This window comes from Pyrgilauda ruficollis, unplaced genomic scaffold, assembly GCF_017590135.1.
Source record: "Pyrgilauda ruficollis isolate IOZ18807 unplaced genomic scaffold, ASM1759013v1 scaffold61, whole genome shotgun sequence".
Classification (NCBI taxonomy): Eukaryota; Metazoa; Chordata; class Aves; order Passeriformes; family Passeridae; genus Pyrgilauda; species Pyrgilauda ruficollis.
This window is the reverse complement of record NW_024527822.1, coordinates 3,198,825-3,219,084: the sequence shown is the minus strand read 5'-3', so window position 1 is coordinate 3,219,084 and position 20,260 is coordinate 3,198,825. Positions and strand designations below refer to the sequence as shown.

General features: G+C 45.7%; 1 protein-coding gene across 1 annotated transcript in view; it reads left to right on the top strand.

Moving 5' to 3' along the window:
• The window catches only part of FRMD4A (FERM domain containing 4A), a 209,949-nt gene that overhangs the window by 1,319 nt on the left and 188,370 nt on the right, over positions 1–20,260 (top strand). The gene's annotated exons all lie outside the window — the stretch shown is intronic.

The following is a 20,260-nucleotide window of genomic DNA, read 5'->3' as shown; positions in this document are numbered from 1 at the left end:
TCCATCTGTGCCGTGAAATGGATTCAAGTTTCCCTGTGCTGGCATCTTCCTTCAGTACTTTGGAAAGTGCCTTTACTCCTTTCCCAGGCTGCTGAGAGTGGGGTAGATGAACATTATTGGAGGCTGTCCTGTGAAAGCCTCTACAAAGGGCACAAAATGCTGAAATACCCTTTGGGCTGTAATATCTGAATCAGCCTAATGATTATCTGCTGCTCTGGGTTCAACTGCCTTTCCCATCTCTCAGTACTGTGAATCCTATGGAAAATCCCTGAGGATTTCAATCCCCATTACAAGCAAAGATGTAACATCTGCCTCTCACAACCACAGCACACTGTGAAAGTTATTCTGTGTGGGAAGGGGACAGTGCTTTCTTTGGAGTATTTGCAAATGTAGTAGGATAAACTTGGCACCACAATTCCTCTTGGTCTATTTATAGCTCAGCGTTGCTTCACTGATTTGGGTGTTTGACACCTGGGGGACTGAGACCTCCTGGCACAGGTGTCATTGAACGGTGGGTGCTTAAAGCCCTTTGGCACAGGGTAGCTCCAAGCAGAATCTCAGAGGCTGACAACATCTAGAAAGCCAGGGTTGATGGACGTTGACCAATCCTACATGTGTCTGATTGTGTTTGAAGGGTGTGAAAAGCCTCCTGTCTTGCTGGGAACCACACAGCCCAGTAAGACAGGGAAGCAGGGAATCATATCTCCTTGGCTCTTCATGTCCCATTGTCTATTTTAATGTCCATACCTTGATTCCATCCAAATGCCTCTCCTCATGAGTTTCTGGGTTTGGTAATTGGTGATTTTTGCAGTGAGGGTGAGAGTTGGCCAAATAAAATGTGGGCCAAATTCTCCACAGCTGCAGGCAACCTCAGTTTATTAAACCAGTGGAGCTCTTCTCAGGTTGTGTTTTGAACTGGTCTCTCAAATTTGCAATTCTAGAAACCCAGTGAAACATCCCCAGCCGGGACAGTGCAGTCACAGCTGAAATTGTGATGCAGGGACATGTCTGTGCAGTGCCATGCTGTGCCACCCCTGGCACAGCTGGCTCTGGAGGAGCCGGAGTGTGTGAGCAGCATTGTGCAGGGGACACTCCAGCAGTGCCACAGCTGTGTGCTCTGCAGAGCCTGGGGCTGTTCGACCCAGGGGCAGCATGTCCAGGCTTCACATCTCACCTCAGGGCTGGGAATCCAATCTAGCCTCTATGCAAATCAAGGAAAAAGGTTTTCCCTTTTGAGCAACCATGTTTGCAGCTAGCTGGGCTCTTCTAAAACCTACCTAGGAATTAAGGCAGGAAGGAATTTTGGGTAATCTAGATCAAATGCCACATGCAGAATCACCACTATCAGGCACAGTTTTCACGCTTTACTCATATATCACCTTGCCTTGCTGTTGTGTTTGATCTTCAACCACCTATTCATTTAGCAATGCTAAAAATAACCTCTGGATATACTGGATACAGAAAAGTAAATATAAAACTCAATATGAAGGAAGGGCAAAACGTCAAGCTCTGGCTGTTACAGAGCACTCTAGCAGCCAGATCTGTCCAAGGTCATTGATCCACTACCAAATGTTTTGCTGCAGCAAGATGGGTATTTTGCTGAGGAGCATGGGGCCAGACTGGTCAGGCTAGATGGGCTGTGGGCAGACTGTGAGGTAACAGGACCAGCCTGGGAATGATTTTGAAGTCTACTCTGTGCCATGCATCTTCATCTGTGTCAGGTTTATTGCTGAAAGAGAGAAGCCATCTGTCACCATAATGCTCCTCTTCCAATTCTTCGGTGCCCTCCACTGCTCCAAACCAGGTGATTACTTACAAAATTGGGAAATTGTGGTCTATGGAGCCTTGAGTTACCTTTTTTCCCTTCCAAAGAACTTAGTTTTAATGCTTCTGGGACCTTAGGGGCAGTAACGCATTCCCAGATCAGTGGACCCTGACAAAGCTCACTTTAATATCTTGTACTAAACTATCAAGCCCATTTTGTCAGAGTGTAAAAGGTTATAGCAGACAACAAATGAGAAGCAACCACGAGTTTCTAACAAAAACTGAGACATAGCTCAGCTCAGACTACACACCTTGATGTAATTTGGCTTCTGTGGTAATACAGACTGAAGAAAAACTATAGGATCAGGCCAGTTTTTCTCTGGAAGCTTTTTAGCTAAATTCTCCTGCAGGAACTCACCTGGAGTGAATTTAGCTGTTTTGCAGGGATGATGGCAAGACTCGCCAGCAGATGTGTTAAACACTTCCTCTGCTAGTAAAGGAAAGCTAGTATTACATGAGAACACTTTTTAAAACATTTTTGCTTTCTTTTTGTGGAGACCAGAGATTTGCATCTACATGGCACGAGCTGCCACTTCCTTCCAGGACACGGCGTTCTGGCGTGTTGTCATCCCGCTCTCAGAGAAGCAGCTGGTGCTGCTCTGACACTTTCTTCCCCTCTTTCCAAAGGGCACTGGAGAGCTTTGCTGGGCTGGACGAGATGAGATAAAAGGGAAGCCTCTGACATGACATTTCATAATTAGCTGTCATCACCGGCGGGCTGCTACCCAGCCGCTTGAGGAGCTGGGACTTGGCTGGCTGGAGAAAGCTGGACAGGGAGACAGGGACCAAAGCAGGGGGACAGTGCAGGGACAAGCTCAGCAGGTCCCTGGGGTGTGCTACAGGGAAAAGGGAGTCTGGATATGAAATGCGGGCTCTCAATCCTGGTTTCATAGCTCAGGCATCCCTGAGCTAAACCCTCCTTGCCTCTGGATACACTAATTATTCTTGAGCAGTCTGTGAATGGGACCTTTGAAGGAAACCTCAAGATCAACCTTGCTGCCTTCCAGGCCTTGCCTTAGGACAGGTAGAGCAAACCTCCAGAGTATACCATGCCCAGCATGCATGGGATGTCTGGAAGGGGTTGAAAGTGAGAAGGGTTGTAGAGCCTGCCCCACTGCGGGATGCTTTGCATTATGGATGTGGCTTCAGACCTGCTAAAAAACAGACTTTCAAGTAAACAGGCTAAGGGATAATAATCCCGTTAGGAATGTGAGCCTGAGGCAGTCAAACATCAGTTGGCATCAAAAGGAGACTGAGGACAGACATGATGGAGCTGTAGTGGATATCCCAGGAGAGAAAAAAACCCTTCAGATGAAGTCTTTAAACCATGAACCCTGTGTGCTGGCTCACTCCAGGTATCACCTGGAAGACAACAGGCAATTTTTCTCCAATGGTTCCCGGGGTCTTAGAGCCCATCCAAACACATCCTGTCACATCCACAGTACACTCCATAGCTCCTTCTACATTCCTGCAAACATCTATTTTCACAGCTGGCTCCTCAGGCTTCTTCCCACCACACTCCACAGAAAAATATATACTTACATGTATATCTATATATGTCTATATAGGTATATCTAAAATATATTTTAAATATATATTTTAAATATCTATATCTACATATATAGACTACATGTGTATATATATGAGAGTATCTTATGAAATTAAATTGGTGAGGGCTTTCTGGCATGGGGAGGGGCTGTGATTGCTTTGCCCTGGGTGGATGTAGCTATCCAGATTTGCCGTGCTCCAGCCTCCTTCATCCCCCAGAGAAACAGCTGCTCTTCTCCCTCTCCATGTGGTCAGGTTCTGGCAGAGTTAGCACCAAGACAGCAAGAGTATGAAACTCAGTCAGAAGAAATTACCTGGGATGAACTGGAATTAAGGTGGAAGTCAAATCCCTGTATCCAAGCAGATCTGCAGCTGGATATTTGAAAGAGAGGGACTCAAATGCTAAGACTGAAGGGTCTGAAATGACAGTCAGGTCTCTTGGCCAGTGACCCCACAGGAGACAGAGCTCCCTGGTGGACTTTGGCAATGGGGGTGGCACTATGAGGTGCACAAGGCCATCATGTCCCAGTAAGGACTTGGGGTGGTGGCTACCAATACCCACAGATTCCAGCTCTTAAAACTAAGCTGTGAAGAGAGGGGCATTTCATTGACCTGGCTCTTTACTGATAGTAGTGAAACAACAATTAAATCAGCACTGATAATTTTTCATGTTACAGATAGAGAAGCTGAGACAGAGAGACATGGGGCCATTTAAGCAGCCTCCTCTTCCATCTTCCCACTTAGAAAGGAGTAGACATACAAATTCCAGAAGCTCAGTTTGGTGATTTGTTCCCACCAGAGTATAAGACTCCACACAACTACAGAATAATCCTACTATCAGTAGATCTCTGATGCCAAGCATGAAGTGTGACTTTGGATCCAGTCCTAGCATGCTCTGGCAAAGATAGCTGTGAAATTTGTCCATTCCTTGGGCAATTATACCATTAACCTTCCTATTTTCTCATGCCATTAACACTAGTAAACAGTGGCCATCCTCATAGCTGGGACTGAGGACACTCTGGAGGCAGGAGGGGTGCAGGAAGATGGTTGTGATGAACTCAACCCCCATGGGCTGGGCTCATTTGCACCATGAGCCCTGCAGCAGCAGTCCCCCTCCCTGCAGTAATCAAACAAACACTCTTGCAGTTGCTATTGACTCCTGGTGACTGTCTCACATTTTTCTTAATAACCATCGTAATAACAAGACATTATCAACATGTAAAGTGATCCATTAACCTCTACAGCAGCAATAAATTGTCTAGCTTTGCCAGGCTGCCAGGACTTGCTAATCGAAGAGCAAGAAGCAAGTTTGTACCCAGAGCAGTCACAAATCATACATAATGCAGAAGTGTGGGTGCTAACCTCACCCCTTGCAATATAATGGGTATTTCCATGTGTTTATTTATCTGAGAAATTGGTTCTTTGAAGCAGCTCCTAATGACTTTCTCTCTGGCAACAATAGCATCTCCCAGTTTTTCCTCAGTTTCCAGTTTGCAGGAGATTTAAAGCTTCACCCTCCACCACAGGAGTCAGCATGAGTTATGGCAGTGCAGAGAAGAGAAGCAGAATCAGGCCTCTTGACCTGTAGTAAAAGCTGAGGTTGCTTAGCAGGACTGTGCCATTAAAGAGATCTAATTAGGCAGTTTGCCTCAGGTTTTGTTTAGACACTTCTGAAACTGAGAAATGAAAAATAATCACAGCAGCTTTTCCCAGTGAATGATGTAGCCCAGCACCATGTCTTGACCAGCAGGTAACATCAGGTCCCTACAGATAGATCTAAAAGAGAGTAAATGCATAACCACAACCCCACAGCTACCTTTCAACAATCAGTTCCTTGTACTCAAGGGTTTCATGACCCACAAGCAGCACGTTCAAATTTAGCAGCCCAGAGTAGATGTCCTTTTATGAGTTTGTTGAGACATTTTTTGAGCCCAGCCCATGTCCAGCTGCCATGGACAGTCCTGGAGCAGAAGAAAGGCCACAGTGCTGTGCTGCCACCCTCCACACAGCCATCAGCTGCAGAGGACTCCCGTCTCACTCCCATCAGTCAGGTTGTGCTGCTGACCCTCAGAGAGCTTTTGTGGAACAGAAGAGCTCTGTGGAGCAGCCTAGGCTTGGGCAACCATGCTGAAAAACACACAGACATGAGACAGCGAGAACAAAGAGCTGGGAGTGTGGATGCCAAAAGGGATGTTAGCAAACACAAGGTAATTAAATACAGCTACCAAGAGACAGAGGAGAGCCTCTGAGAGCAGGCAAGGCCGACAAAGAGTGGCCAGTGGTCATGTTTGTTTCATAATTGGTGGGGGGACATTGACACTTTCAGGTTCCATTCAACCCCCAGTAAAATAAGCAGCTAAAGCAGGTCTGGTGTCTCAAATCTTGCAAGTGCCCATTTCCTTCCAGCTATGACAAAAGGAATCCAAGTGACAACTTCACATAAAGGCACCCATGTTAGGAGAGGTAAATGCCTCTTCAGGTGTGTCCCACAACTGGGGTAGGCTGTTATATGAATAGATAGGGATTACAGGGAGAAACTCCAGGGTTCCAAGACTGAAGATCCAGAGAGTCAAACTTTTCACATTTCTTCATCTGTCCAGAAAATACACACAAAACACAACCAAGTTGAGTTTGTATTTTGCCAATGTTAGCAGCTCCTCTTTCAGCTTGATGCAGAGTTTTCTCCTCGCTTGGAGAAAAGTCATCATTATTCCATGCCTGTGAGACCTCAGCTACAAAACATAATTTGCCTGAGACGCTGAGACACTGTTTACCAAGTCTGGCAAAGCTTAAAAAAAAAACCCTTGTAACATCTCTCAGGGGTCTTCAACTTCCCTCCTTTCTTTAGGGACTTGTTGGTCTCTCTGCTATTCATGTGGCTTTCTCTTGGGGCAACATAACTCTCCCTCCTTCCCTCACACAGACACAAATGCTTTCCCACAATATATTAAGATTAATCAAAGCAGTGTAACAAAGATGAAGTTTTAAAAGAGAGAAAATTGCACAGAACAAAGAAGCATTTATCTTCACAGTGTTTGACATAGTCCATATGTCACATATCCTGTTTAAGGCTTAAATCAAGCTCAAGGCTGAGTACCTTCCATGCCGTGCTGAGCACACCCCTATTTCTTCAGGAACTGAAGCAAATCAGCAGTGCTAAGCACTCCACAGGAATAGCCTGCTCACATTTTGAGATTTGATACTGAGATGCACCAAGTATTCACACATTTGTTGCAGTCCCCAGGATTTGCAAAGGCTTTAGACCAGACCCCCAGCAGAAATATTGCGCAGTCGTCCCCCAGCTCAGATCGTGCCTGCTCGTGTGTGCATCACACCCGCCTCTGCTGCACAGCCTCCATGTGGGAATGTGCTATTGTTGCCAAATATCTCCTCCTTTGTTTATATTAGCCCTGGAAGTCAGAGGTGGCCCCTTCAATCCCTCCGTGATGTTTACAGGGGCGTGTCTCCAGGGCAGAGGGGTCAGGCGAGTTCCCTCCCTAATTAATTACTGTCTCTGTGAGTTATGTGGGAAAAGAACTGACCTGCCAGCACACTAAAGCCCAAGGGAAATGTCCTTCCATGTAGCAGAGGCCCTGCTTGCTATCTGATGCTGTTCTTCTGGACAGAGTTTTCCAGGAGCCCACCTGCCTGGGTGCTCAAAGTCTGGGACCACCTTCCCCAGCCAGGACCACAGAGAGGTCAGAGGATGAGGAGGAGAGCTGGAGGTGGGATGGAGGCTGCTCCTGGTGGCAGGAGGGGAAGAGGAAGGGTGTAGGTTGCTCTGCCCTCTTTCCTGAAGATATTTCCTGGGGTGTCTACACCTGTGTCATGATTTTCAGCAGGGGCTGAGCCAAGAACTTGCTGGTTTGGTGGACACAGCAGCTGATGGGTCCAAGTGCTTGGCTGGGTGCAGGTTCAGCAGGTGCCATCCCAGGTTTCACGCTGTGCTCTGCCAGCCATGCCCCATGAACACCCAAGGCTGAGGTGCACAGGGCAGCTGATGAGCAGCCATGCAGGTATTTACGCTGGCATGCCAGTGAATGAGGACATTTAGGACCACCTGATGTAGCATTCTGTGTCAACCTACAGCAATGTGCATCAGATATGAATTTCTCTGAGTCCAGAAGGGCTTGGTTCTCAGTTTCTGATTAGGCTTATACTAGTCAGACCCACTAACACATCTGTGAACTGCAGATGGTTAAACAACCGTGCTGCAGCACAATGTAAATTTGTGACAGGAGCCCAAATTCCCCATGGCCTTTGTTGGTACAAGTGATGGACATGCTGCACGTGCAGTCCAACACCACCTTGGTCACTGCATGACCCAGAGCACCAAAACAGAGTGAAACAAAGCACAGATCTCTGTTCCACTGTGGGGCTGACTTTCATATCCACCCTGCATAGTTGCACACAGCAAAGGCACTCCTGTGAACTGCTTGCCCAGGGGAGACAGGGACAGGATGGTGCATGTGGCCCCTGATGTGACACAGCCCTGCCACACACAGGGGAAGCCCCCAGGCTTTCTGTGGCTGGGGACCACAAAGAGCCTCTCTCTCTCTCTCACCCCTGCATGCTGCTGGGTTATTGCCAGCTGCAATGGAAAGGACTCACATGGGAATGGAACTGCACCCAGTGTGCTTTCCCACATCCCTCCCCAGGCTAGAGTGATCATAACATTTCTCTGTAAAACACCATGTAAGACTGGAAAATTGTTTAGCTTTTTTTAAATCAAAGGCAAGCTGGATTTGCAATGACAACCTCTGCACATCTTTCACTCCCAACAAGGCAATTTCCTTTGCAGACTGATTCTGAGTGCAATAAAATGTAAGCTAAGTCACTGTAGGGTTTGCAGCCCCAAAGCTCTGGGGAAGTTCTGTTCTCCTCATCTTTCCAACAAAATAGCTAGGGAAGATTGCTTACAGTGGGAAGTAAGAAATCCCACAAAGATTAATAGGAGCTGCTAAACAGCTCAAATAGAAGTGGTTTCCCTATCAGGGCTCCAGGGAGGAATTTGGCTTTGCTACTGACAAACCATAGATATTGTCCGGGGTGGAAAATACTGCCAGGAGCTGCAAATTATCCTTATTTCCCCCTCAATCTGTTGCCATACTTGTGTCTTCATGGAATACCGAACTTAAGCGGATTTTTCTGTAATGAGTGACTTTTCAATTTTAAAATACAATGTCATATTGATAGATCTGATGGATACCACTCACTGCATTTCAGTCTGTGCCACTGTGTCACTGGTTTGCATTCGTTGATCTCTGCTGGGAGTACCCTGACTTGAAACTTGACTCCTGTGTTGCAAATATGAGACACACTTTGCAGCAGTAAATGGCTCCTTTCTCCTTTTCATTAAAGACCAAAAAAGAAATCTAGTCCAAATAGCAATCCATTGGATATACTTTCCTCTGATGCATTGTTACCACAAACCACTGTTCCTGGCAGCCTGCAATTAGTACTGAAAAGCATCCACTGCTTTAAAGAGCCTTGTCTTTCAGCAGTTAGTAAATACAGTGTGTCCCTTCTGAGGGTCTGTGGAGGCAAGGTCAGGATGCTCCCTTAGAATATTTGGGGATTTATTTCCTACTGTGCTGTTCAGTTGGAGATGGTCTCTGCAGACAGTGCAGGTAAATGAAGACTCAGTGATGAGCCTGGTCATCTCAATCTGCATCTGTAGCCCCCTAAGTGGGAAAGGGGGACCTCCAGAGGCAAATCCCAAATTTAATGGGCTGAAGTGCCCTTGGATGTGCTTATGCCTGCCACCAACACCCAAATTCATGCTCTGGGAAAACTAGAGAGACCCTCGTGGGAGCATGTTTTACATTACAACCTTTAGGCAGCCTATCAAATTAATTCTAGTAGACTGCCCTATATAGTTGCCTACCAATATGTTTTGAACAAAAAATATAAAGCAAACATCTCATCCTCCTGGATGGTTCCACAGTCCTGATGATTAAGTTGTGGCTTCCTTTTTCCAGGTTCATAGCACCTGGGAAATGAGGAATGAATGAAACAGAAGTGTCATAGTGGGTCCAGGTCTCCAGTTTTACATGGAGCACCCATAGAGCTGTGCCTGGGGTGCAGCACACTGAGGGAGCAAGGAGTCAGGCCCAGTGGGATATATGGGGATCTTACTGGAATTGGTTCCAGCAACATGATAATGGATGAATTTCTTCTACTTTTCATGTGTGCAAGATGTTTCCTGTAAAGAAGAGTATTTTTATTACCATTCAGTGCCTTGAGCAATACACAGATTTGCATTTCACTGGCAAGACCTAAAAATCTAGGCAAAAACACTTGAGGCTTGTGGAAATGACTGAATGAAAGCTCCCATTTCCCCTGTGGAGAACATCAGCGTGTGGTGTTTCATGCTGGTACCACTGGACTGTCTGTGCCTGGTCTTGGAGCCTGATGCTTACAGACACATCCCCACGTGTCTAGTGGCTCTTTGTCCCCTCTAGTGGATAAATTTCTATCTACAGAGCTGTAATTTCCATGAGCTGGACCTGCAGGAAGGAGAACATGCTTGCAGGAATATGAGAGCTCCTGAGGAAGGAGGCTGGTGTGGGCAGCAGCCCCACCCAGGGCTTTGGATCGGGAGAACAGGGACATCTTTGCTACTCTGCTCTCGTATGAAACACTCACCCCCGAGGTCCTGACTCCCCCGTGACTCAGCTTTTATTCAGGAAAAGCTCCCAGCAAGGCCAATTGCTACCACCTTTGCCCTCTTTCTCCAGCAGTCAGTCCCCAGGGGCTCTGCTGATGCAGGCAAAGGCTCCCCGTGGGAAATGCCAGCCACTTCATGCTTGACAAAAATAGGTAGGCAGGCTGTGAGATAGCAAGGAGGGCACTAACAATAATTTTAAAAAATCTGCAAGAAGCAAAGACCCTAATTGTACACCTATTCCACATAAAGAACCTATAAAAGTCATTCATGCTTAAGATATTTCCATCTTTTCCTGTCTCTTTCACTCTCTTTGGCAAGACACATATGGAACTCATTATGAACAAAGGCCAATTGTTCTAATATTTAGAGTTTCCCACATCAAGCTGCAGTTTTTTCCCTTTGACTGGTTTTAATGCATGTACATATGCTCAGCAGATAGAGTTTCTCTTTTTTTTATTTGGAATGGTTGCTTTAATGTCATGTCCCTAGCACCTTCATCCCAGCTTTTGGACTTGGATCAAAACAAAGTATTTTTAGTTTTGCATTAAAATGAGAACAATACATGGAGGAAGGGATTGGCTCTCCCAACTCAGCAGATTTTTGCTCTCCCAGCTAGACTGCTTCAAGGAAAAGGACATGGGCCAACATCTTTTCCATTTTACTGGGCAAATTCAGAGTACCACTAAGGAATTGCTGGGTTGAGAAGCTCCCACTTTGCACACATTAACTCTAAACTGCATGTGGACCAATACCTCTAACAGAGTGTGGAAAGGAACACAACATCCAAAACATTTTCCTGTAAAAGCACAGGATTTTACCTGGCTGCTTTAGGACAACTCCTGCTCTTACAGAAAGGTTGTGGGAAGGGGAAGTATTTTTCCCTTTTCCAAAGTATGTGTGTATGATTTAGAGTATAAATAAAGTTTCAAACTTTTGTAGCCTCTAAAGTGGTTCTAAAAGAGAAAAAAAAAAAGAAAGAAAAAAAGATGTAGTCATTGAGAGTGGCTTTCTGAAAGTAACACTTCACAATCACAGACTGCAACATAATCATTTTTGTGAGTGAGTGAGTACACACAGAAGCTGCAGGCATCACCCAGTGATTTCAGTGATGTGGATGTGAGTGGTACTGCCTGTTCTCTGTCCCCATGCATGTGCTGCTCTGTGCCACACAGAGCCTGGATCTGTGAGCCCTCAGCTCAGCTGAGCAGCCCAGAGGAGCTGCCTGAGCCCTCTGCTCTGGCTCTGTGCTTTCCAGCATCTAGGAGGGAGGAATATCTGAACCCAGGAATTAACACTAATCTCTGCACCAGATGGTGATACACCAGATATTCTTTTTAAGGTGAACATGTGATCTACTGTACAGCAAACCAGAGGGGTCTGCAGTCACATGGCAAAATGTATAATAACTCAGACAGAGCTTTGATTAGACAACTGACCTGGTTACCATCTGTAGCAACAAGAAGCGGGCTTGACGTTTTTGGAACATTCTCCCCAGAAGCTTAATTCTTCCACCTCTATGGCACAGCAATCCTGCTGAGCAAACTACACCAAGAAACAGAAGGGAGCTAAAGATCTGCCGCTTGAAGCATGTTGTTAAGGTTACAAGACTTGGGGTTTCCTTTTTTTATTTTTTTTTCCCATTTCCCCCCTCCTTCTTTCAAATAAGCCACATCTTGACTCATATGGTCTGATGTGAAAACCCACTCAGCTATTTGATAGTTGGGAAATCTAGATGAGACTGTAAGTGACTTCAAGGGAAGCCTGTGTGTGCTGTGAACTCTCTCTCTCTCTCACACACACGAGTTAGCTCTGCACTATGGTAGTACAGACAGCTGTGACTCCGGGTAGGACCCGAAGACTTTTATTCAAAATTCCATATGGATCACTGAGGAGACGCAGTGTGGAAAGGGTAAGCATGATTTCTTTGTCCTGAATGCATGCCCAGAGAATGAGGAGGGTACCATTTCATAGCAGTTGTCTGCCCTGTTAGTAGTCAGAGCTAACAGAGATTATGTCATGGTGTGAAGAAATTACCACTGGTGTGTGCCACACTAGGAATTACTGTTGGTGGGACTCGTGAGCTGATAAATGGGAATTAATACTTGTCAGGGGCTGTGTGGTAACTTAGAGTGGAAATTGGTGCCAGAAGGAACTGTAAGATAACCTACAACAAATGTAACTAGTTAAAGACTCTGTGGCAATAGTTGGGGTAATAATATCAAAAAAAAAAAAAAAAAAAAGTAGTTTCAAATATTCAATACTCAACAAGAGAGCATGATGGCATATGACAGCACTGACCTGTAGCAGTGGGGACCAAATAATAATAATAATAATAATAATAATAATAATAATAATAAATGTCAAATAACGAACACCAGAGGAAAGCTCAGGGTGGTGTGGAAGGGCTCCGTGTCAGTGAGCAGAGATGCAGATGCCCACCTGGGTCTGTCCCAGCTGAGATATTCAGTGAGCACTGGTGGCAGTGAGGGCTCTGCAGTGCACAGAGTCCCTCTGATTGCTGCCAGCTGAGGTGACACCCCAGGGCTGTCCCTGGACAGCCAAGGCAGGGCTGCTGCTTTCATGCTGCAGCAGGAATAGCAGGGATCCCAGGAAAGCTGCAGTAGAGCCATTGATTAGCTGGAAGCACATCACCCAGCAGCAATGCCCAGGGAAGCAGGGGTCCTGGCACTTTGAAGATTGATGGGCTGGCAAAGAAGCAGCGGCTGGGACAGGGGGCTCAGCTCGGAGCGTGCTGGACACCCGCAGAGCACACACTGAGCGCACATCTGGCGCACACCCGGTGCTTTCAGGCTGCCTTTGCCTGCTGACAGAGCTGGCAGGGGCAGCACAGCCCCCCAGGGGACAGGGACACCTTGCACACACACTCACAGCCCAGCTTGTCACCACTGATGTCCCCAAAACAGTGGTCAGCTCAAAGGAACAGGCACCCTCTGCTCATTCCTGCCCACAGGGCTTTGGGGTGGAGCGCCCCACGGGTGGGCAAGGGATGCTGCACTCACTGGTGGCAAGAGTAGAAGCTCTACAAGCCCAGAGTGGCTCAGAGTGGGTCCTTTCACCCAGGACAGAGGAAAGCCTTGGCTTCAGGCTTCTGTTTTGCTGAAAAGCAGTCTGGCTGCAGCTGCAGCCACCTGTGAGTTTACTTCAAGTCTGTTGCACATACACACAAAAAAAATCTGCTTTGTACATTTCAAACCAATTTTTTTCTGCATTTTTTTCTTTCAAAAAGAGTGTAATTTCATTTAGACAAATTCCTTTTTTTTTTTTTTTTTTTTAAGGAATATGGGAAAAATCTCAAAAATTAAAAGCAGTTTGAAAAATGTTTTGGTTAAACGCAAAGGCTTTTTGTTGTTTGTTTTCCCTTCCCCTCCATTTGGCAGAAGAGACAGCAGAATAACTTTATGTCAACCTGAAAAATATTTCCTTTGCCTTTCCAGTCCGTCAAGCAAACCAAAGATAATCAATTATTCACACAGCTTTGGTCTGCTATTGTTTGATTGTGAGTTGTTGCTTTGGAGAACATTCAGAAATGTCCCTCCTGGTAAATTTGGGCTTTGTGGTTCAAGATGCTCGTTCTGAAGGGGCCCAGGGCAGACGGCCCTGATGCCTTAACCTGCCTTGGGTCAGGTTTTGTTTGTTCCTGTTCCCTGCCTGGCACTGCTGCCAATGGACTGGGTTGGCATCTGGTGGTTTGCAGCTGCCCTTGCGAGTGTGGGGAGGCAGAGTGTGGTGTCCCCTTCCAAGGTGGCTTCCCACAAGGTGGCAGATGATTCTTCATCCAGAGTGAGCTCTCAGCGGCTGCAGGGCCACCATCCTCTGCTGCTGATGGCCACAGGGGGTCCCTCCCTCTCTGGAGTGGCTCATGGTTTTACCAGACTGTGCCTGAGGATGAGTAGTCTAGGGACAAATCATAAAACTGTAGAATGTTCGGGTTGGAAGGGACATTAAAGATCATCTCATCCTGACCCCTCACTGGGGGTAGGATGCCACACACTGCATCAGGTTTCTCATGAAATCTGGCTCTGAACACCTCCAGGGATGGGCATCTACAACTTCCCTGAGCAGCCTGTGCCAGTGCCTCACCAACCTCACAGTAAAGAATGTTTTTCCTAACATTTAATTTAAATCTCTTCTCTTTTAATTTAAAACCATTCCCCTTTTTTCTATCACTATTTGAGAGACATATAACAGTGCAGAAAATATGAGACTGCTCTCCTCCATGCATGCACATCCCCTTTGGAACATCTTATCCATACTGACCTGCCCGACAGCAGCTGCCCCAGCCTTTGCTTTGCTCTGTGCCTTAGCCCATGTGATGGAGAGGTGTAAAAACCAGCAGCACTCTCACAGGGTGTTTCCAGGATATAACCCCTTGGCAGGGAGCAAGGCAGAGCATGGAAATACCTTCAGAAGAAGGTGTTGGAGAATTTTAGTGTTTATGTAGGAGGCAAGAACAGCTGCATAAGGATGACCAGCACTGCAGGAGACTTAACTGTGTACAGACTTAACAGCTCCACATACAGCCCAAGTGACACTGTCAGGGGGGTTGTGTTGTTTTATTTTCACTCACATCCACAGTTTATTTCTCTCCTTCCCACTTCTTGACCTAAGGTTGAGGTAGTTTAGACTTCTCAGGCAAATGCTGGAGCCTTGCTTTAAGGGTTGCCAAAGAATTTGATGGGATGATTTTTTGTCCTGAGCCTCTGTCCTTGCTGCTTTTCTCTCTGCCTCATCACAGAACTGGCTCATCAGGCATCTGGCCCATGAGATTTTGGTCAGCCTGGTTGAAGGATGCCATCATGTTTTCTCTCCCTGGAGCCCCCCACCAGCTAGAGCTGGCAGGGCAGATTCTCTGCTCTCGGGGTCCTGAAGCCACCCAAAATCTGTTTCTAAGCTCAGAGTCCATTAAATCCCACAGCAGCAGTGAAAGAGCCCGAAATACAGTCCTGAGTGAGCAGATTTCACATGCAAAGCCTGAGATGTGAGAGATCTGTGTAATGCATGGCACACACCCACCAGAAGATAGGGTTTTACAAAGGTTTTTACAAGTCCAAGTGAAAAAGGGCATTGCTAAATACTAGTAGGTATGACACAGAGACCACCAGACATGTCAGCTGAGGCAGAATTAAGCTTTGTGCTTTGTGCCACAGGGCACACCAGCAGCTGCTACAAGGACTGAGGTATGAGCTGGGCTCATCTAATTCAATGCTGATGTCCATGAGATGTTTTCATCCTGACCAGCTCTTGGGATTGCCTTTGGGATCACTGCAAAGGCAGTCAAAGTACTGTGGGGGGCTGAAAAGGAGGTCCCCTGAAAACATTTTTGACTGATTTAGTAACTCCTTCAACTGCAGCCAGCTCTACTTTAACCAGCACATACACCTTGGTTAGAAGACAATCCCCCCACACACCAAAAAACCCCCAAAACAAACAGGAAACATGAATCTCATCCCTAACACAGTATTTCTCAACACAGAGCCCTCCCCACCACGTCTTCCTTCTGTGGGTCTTCCTCCCCCAGCACGTTAAACAGGCAGTCCCTTCTCCCTTTGCATTATTGATGTGAGACGGTTTCTGCCTCCCAGCTATGTTTATTATATCCATGTGCTGCGGATGTGGGTGAGAGGAAGATGAATAGAGTCCTGCTAATGTCTAACAAATGCCTAGCACCATCCAGAGATCTCTTTCTGCTGCTTCAAGGCACTCCTAAGGAAGAGCACAATTTACTCCTCTCAAGACATCACTGGCTATTTTCCATCCACGGGAATGCTTCTCACCACAAACACAAGGCATTGTTTTTTTGAGTTAGAAAGCCCAGAGAAAACATGCAGCTTTCTTGTATTAAAAAGGGATAAGTCTGCCCTCTCTTCTGCCTTTGAGGCTCAAAGCCTGGCGCTGCAGAGGCTGTGTAAAAAGGAAGGCCATCTCCAGGCAAAATGAAGTGCTGTAAGAAACTAATCAAGCTGGGAGAGGTCTGGCTGGAAAAGCTGTTTAAAATTGGGTTTTGCAGTTTGTGCCCCAGCTTTAGGTCCCAGTTCTCAGCTATGGTAAATTAAAGGCCTCGTGCCCAGTTGTGTCAGTGGATGCTTGCAGCTCAGCAGGAATTTAGTCCAGATTGCTTTTTTATTTCTTGTGCTTCCAAAGAAGATAAGATTAAAAATGCAGCCAAAGCCTCAATCCACAGCTCCACTGTCCATTACCCAAATGTAAATCTATACCAGCACAGAACTGGGACTGCTATTCACCTATGACACTTCCTCCCTGAATGGATATCCATGAACACTCACTCGTATCATGACTTTAAAACACACCAGGCAAAGATAAATCCGTAAATGGATATTTATTGCCATAGAAAACAGATGGCAGAAGACAAAGCTCCCATGTTCTTATCCCAAGCTGCAAGCACGTTAAGAATGCAGCAGGAAACGTCATTCCTCCTATAAATAAATTTCTCTTGAGAAGAGAGAACCCAGGGCTGAAAAAAAAGTCAGTCTTTCTGCTCTGCAGGCCAACTCCGAGGCAGGTTTTCCCACGCCACTCTGCAGCTTATGGTGACCTTTGCTTTTGGCAAGAGAGGAGATTGCTTTCAAGCAAACCCAGAAAAAGAGCTCCAATATGTCTTGCTGCTGTACAAATTTTTTATTATTATTTTTATTTTTTATTACTTTTATTATTCTGAGCTACTGATTTTCTTTCTCTAGCAGACAAAGCATAATTCAGCACTCAGCTTGCTACTAACCATTTTTCCAGCACGGATTCAAGAGCAGTGGGGTGAGAAAGCTCTCACAGTGAGGGCTGGAGGGCAGGGTCCAACGGGGTGAACAGGCAGACCTTGCAGCATTCACAGGGGAGTGATCCTGGCCCGTGGAACCCTTTGTGCAAACCCTGTGAGTGATGCTGTGAGCGCTCGCTCTGACACCATGGCTCAGTGACTGCTCCGAGGGAAGCTGATCTTTCCAGTTCACCCTGCTTACTTGAAATCTCTTCCACTGGCGTGCAGGTCCTGCAGACCTTTGCTTAGCACCTTCACTGACATTTTTTGGATGGGTGTCTTACCTTGACAGCATCACTGCTGATCTGACAGACTGCCGAGGTGACAGGAGAGTTACTCAGGTATCACAGATAACAAACAAACCGTAGATACTTGAGTGCAGAAGTTGCCAAAGAAAGAAGAAAGACCTTGAAGCAAGGAGCTCCTGTTGTCTTAGATGTTTTCTGGAAGTTACTCAAGTCTCAAGTGAGTGACAAAAAATTATTCACCCTCCCTGCAGACAAATAATTGTATCCAAAAAAATAAATTAATAAAAGGCTAATCTTAAGTAGCAGAGCTGTCACCTATGTAATGTTCTGATATAATCCCTTGTGACTGCTGAAACATCAATTTTATCTGCTTCATCAGAGCTTTATCTCTTCTGACCTGTTCACAAGTATTTTGGAGGAATTGGTTTAATTTGAACTCTACCTAGACAGATAAATGCTTAGTGCACCTCTCAGGTGTCTGGAAGTTATAATATTTTCTGACAATTCTAAAAGGTGTAACAAATCAAAACAGACTTCCCTGTGAAACGGATCAGGAGCTGTGCCAGACTTCATCCCCCAAAATGCATGCAGGTTAACAGTGCAAGAGGTAAGAGCATGGCAGAGGCTAATGGATAGTGACTGGTGAACTCTGAAGAATTTGGAGCCAGGATACTGCTCAAATTGGCTTTCAAATGGTTGGAGCTTAATTGAATTATTGAATGCTCTCAAGGCCTGGAGACCTCACGAGCAGAGGTTCTGCTTTGAAATTTCCAGTGCTTCAGATTCTTGTTTTGATGAGAAAATGAAAAGCTTTTTTCATTACAAATTGGCATTTGTTGCCTTCACTTTGGCCAAGCACTGGGATGGAAAGACCAGGGCAAGCCTGGGGGCAGAGTTTGGGAGCCAGAAATGAGCCAAATGTTTTGGATTTGAGTAAAGGGAAGGAGGGAATCATGTGAATCCAGGTATAAAACTTCAGAGGGGGTGGAAAGGCTCCTCTGGTTCATGCATCCTTTTGGCTAATAAGCCTCCTCAAGTACCAGGCTAATTTCCCTCAAGGTGATGATCTGCAGCCCAGGAGGCAAGAACTTACCACCCCAAACAGAAGGTTCCTGGAAGGGCTTTTCAGTTCTGAGATTCAGTTTCTTGCAAAGTCAGCCAGTGATAGATAATGCCAAGTGGCAGTTTGGGTGGTTGAAATACCTTCCAACCTTCCCTAACCTATAGTTCTAGTCCTAGCTCTTCTAGCCAGGACTTATCCCTGGAAGAGCATAGACATGCCTTCAGCTGGGTTTTAAATCCAGACACAGAAAGTCTTCAGACTTTATCAGTTCCTGATCTGTACAAGGGATTGCTTGAATGTTGCTTCAACAAATTCCAGAACTAACAGCATTTTCAGGCATTAAGTAGAAAGTTCAACACATGCCTTTTTCCTGTTCTTAACTTCTTCAGTCTTTTCATCCATTTAACTCAGGATAATGTACAGTGTTTGGGGGGAAAAAATCAAAACAAAACAGTGGATGAGCATTTACTTTTCACAGACCTTTTCCATTTTCACTATTAAGACTTCTTTGGTGCAGACCAGACACCAACACAAGCCTCTTATACACCAGCAGTGACTTCAGTGAAACTCACAGGCACCAGGGCCCCCCCAGGCAGCCTGATGGGAATCATGGAAAAGGCTGTTCTGACCAAGAGGGAATGTGTTGTGTAGGTAGTCACACAGTTCCTACTTTGCTGACTCAAGTTCAGAAAGTTGGATTGAGATTTCCAACATGTTTCCAAACTCGTGGCCAAACTTTCTGTACTAGCTTATTTCCTGCTGAAGTTTATATTATCCTCATTGTCTCAATAACTTCTAATGGCTTCAAAGAAATGGTGATTTTTCATTCCACAAGAAAATGGGTATGAATGATTCCTACACTTTAATTTTGGGGGGATTTTGGAGTTTTTTTTGGGACCACAGCTTCACACTCTCCAAATTGCACAGACATGGAGTGCAATTTGTCTCCACTTGCCAAAGATACCACATGAAAAGCTTCTGGCAAGATAATGGACTGCAAATGAGGCCACTTAGTCACCCGCACACACCCTACAATCCAGCTGTATTTCTGGAATATATTTAGAAGGTGCAATTAGGGTTGTGCATGCTTTGAAATAAGTGAGCAAGCTTCTTAGCTGAAGTTGAAAATCATTTTAGTTTCCAGTACTCCCACTATAAAAGACACCAATCTTGATGGGGTGGGACCATGGATATCTATTTTCTCTCCAAGTTTTGCATCAACACAGATTAGGCTGACTCTAAGGACTGATAACCTGCAATTAATGTTGGTGCACTAAGCATCTACCCTTTAGGGATCTGTGTGCAGAACAAGTACCATCTTACAGTTTTACTATTTTAGTTTAGTACAGAAATCTCTGCAAGTGCAAATCAAATCAGCCTTAACTCAAAAGTTCCTGCCACAGGGAATTTCCACCCTGCCAGCTCCCCACAGATAAGTTGGGAGGATGAGATGAGTTTTGGAGAAACTCAACTAAGAGACATTAAAGGTAGGGATTGGTGTTTTTACTAATGTGTGTTCCTCATTTCAGCTTCCTTCCAATTGTACCTTCATTCAGCTTACAAGCTCATAATTAAACTGTAATAATTTTTATTACTGTTATAAGATTCTTCAGTAGTCAAAGAAAAGACAGTAATGTGTGTCTTCTGGTGACAACACATCCCAATATCTTCAGAGACAATTTTGCATGGGTTGAGCTGTCTTTTCCAGTTACAGGACATAAACACAGTGTCTGCTCAGTGTGTTTAGTCCTGGGGAGCAGCTCCTGATGAGGCATCTGAGCTATCCCAGCTCAGATGGCCCTGTGAATTTTCAGTTGTCAGCCCAGGGGTTGGCCTGGGAAGCCCTGCACTGCCATAGCTGTGGGAGTCTTGCTTGTCCTTGGAAGAGAATTCTAAGGGGGCACGTGCACTGCAAAACATAGGGGCTGCACCCCACTCTAGAGAAAATATGAATCTATATTACATGGTTCTGCTTCCTTATTGCTGTGGACCACTAGAAGATCACCTGAGTCCCAGCAAAGCTAAAATTTGTGTCCTAAGAGCAGCAATACATGCTCTTGTCAACACCATTGTCCACCAAGTTGAACCAGGGTAGGTTTAGACTGGATATCAGGAAA